This window comes from Rhagoletis pomonella, unplaced genomic scaffold (genome assembly GCF_013731165.1).
Source record: "Rhagoletis pomonella isolate Grant_MI unplaced genomic scaffold, Rhpom_1.0 Rhpom_scaffold_00004, whole genome shotgun sequence".
Classification (NCBI taxonomy): Eukaryota; Metazoa; Arthropoda; class Insecta; order Diptera; family Tephritidae; genus Rhagoletis; species Rhagoletis pomonella.
Window position 1 is genome coordinate 23,685,195 of NW_023458558.1, and position 2,484 is coordinate 23,687,678.

The window sequence follows — 2,484 nt, forward strand, 5'->3', positions numbered from 1 at the left end:
TTAGGACTAGTTCGCGACTAGTTTAGGGCTAGTTCAGCAGATACTTAGTACAACGTTATCAAGAATAAGGGTTTCAATATTCAATACTGAAATGTTCCTATAGTTTTGCATAGCTACAAAGGGGAATTTGTTTCGTTTTTTTTCAAATAAACAAAGAAATGCAGTCTATTAGGCATAAACAATTTTTAGCATAATTAACCATGGTAAGAATTATAATACCTACACATTTTTCTTGTGAAGCGTTCCTTTTGTTTCGGGCAACACTGTACACATTCGTTTTTTCTTAACAGTTGGCGGTGTGTTATCCAAACCATGAAACTACATACATATGCTACGGCCTTGGTATGAGTTTTTAGATATGTAAGTATGTATATAAGTTCTTAAGTGCCTTCTTGAAAGCACACATGCTTACGCATGCTTTCACTTTTGCTGACTTGCTTAGTAGAACTGCATGGATTTTTATGACAGCGAAGGAGGTTAGAAAAGTTGAGTTTTTTATTTGTGAATGGTTATCTGTTGATAATGGTTTATTTATTGAAAATACATACGTTTATGACATTTCAGTAATGTAGTATTTGAGGTCAATGTATTGTTGCACTCTTCCTCATCCGTCGTCTGCAAATTCCCATGCTGGTTGATATTTTTGTTCATCTCTATGCATACATACATATTTATATGTGTATATGTGTTTGCAAGCACATTTGTTCGTGAGAATCAATGACATGCTTTTACATACATATGTACATATATTTGTATTGAGTTTGTGTGAGTTTGTAAAAAATTAACATTCTTTTATTTGTGCACTTAGCAAAGGAGCGTAGAACTTCTATATATAATTCAAACAACTATTGACTTATTGATGGTAAATGCCCCATAGGAATAAGGAATAAGCTGCTAGGTGCAAACTACTTACTGTATAACTATCTCGATGAGCTTTAAACGGTGTTCACATGAGGCGATTAGTTGAATCAAAAATTGGCTGCGCCTCTACTTTATTGAGAGCGGTTAGCTGAAAGGCCGTTCACACCAGGCGATTGTTGCTTTCAACCAAAAGTTGCCTGTAAAAAATCGCATCATGTAAACACCGCATTAGAGATGTATTTCAAAAATATAATTTTATTGCTAATCAACCACTTACGAAAAACTAATTGAAAGTGTAATTACAATGAAACCACTACAATCGCTTGCAATTACATCGTGCAATAATTACAGGGTCATTGTCTGTGGGCGGAACAACCGCGAAATCTTTTTACATTCTCAATTAAAATTTGTTTGCGTGACCATATTAAGTTTGCAATTTGTTTGAATAAGTGTTTTTAGAAAAAAAAATGCTGAAATAAGCCAGATAATGATGCAAATAGTGTATTTTCCGGGACAGTTGCTATAACGTAAAAGAAAAAAATATCGCAAACAAGGGTTTACTTTTGATGAGGTGTACATAAAAATAGGGAACAACTGCCCTGCAGGAAATGGGACTAGTTTGTAGCTAACTATTAAGTAAATAGCAGTAACTATTTATTAACTATTTCTTTTAGCCGTAACTAACTACTTTTGAAGGGCGATGGTCGCAAAATAGTGAGAACTGGTTTCCTCTGCATTAGATGTCAACTAGCTTGTAGCTATTATCAATTGAATTGAAATACAAGAAAACACCTTATTCTCATTTTCGTTGTTGGTGTTTCCGACAGGGTAGGAGTGTGATGTAATGTGGAACGATTTTCCGTCATCCCTTGTCAACGCCGAAACCGTTTTGTCTCCAAACCAAATTTGACAAGGGATGACGGAAAATCGTTCCACATTACATCAAAACACCTTATATTTAGCTACGATCTATTATAACACGAAAAATTGTAGTTGAAAAGGTAAGTTTATGAAAAGGCATTGATGAGTGGCAACACTGAGGGCTCCAGTAATCGACAAAATTCTGCGTATACAGACAGCGTTTAAGTATACGTTCTGCGTTCTTGACTAATTGCAGCTTTAATAGAATGCAATCATTTACTGTTCAGCTCCAATGATCGCTGTCAAAGCTATCTCTTACGTAAAAGTCTAGAACTTCTCGCTAGTATTCAAAGGTTTTTGATTGTTTCAACTTTATTTTCATATTAGAGCCTCGGCATATTAGTTCTATAGATGCTTTCTTCAAAAGTGAGTTAATCGGTTATTTTTCATCTTCATACGTATTTTTGAAAACAAATTCATCAAATCATTTTCAAATAACGAAGTCATGTTTTATTAGGTTGAACGTCAGTTTTGTGACGTCACTTATGTAGTTACCAAGTTACATCCTGAGGACACTTAAACATGAGCTGAGAAACTACAAGAGTTATTTTTCCTACAGGTCATGCTCGTCGACATGTTTATGTAAATAAATAGATAGATGTATACATATATGTATGTACAAGTATGCACGTATTTGTATATTCAATTTGGCGCTTGTACATAAATATAAACAAACATAAATATAACGTGTACTACTTTTTA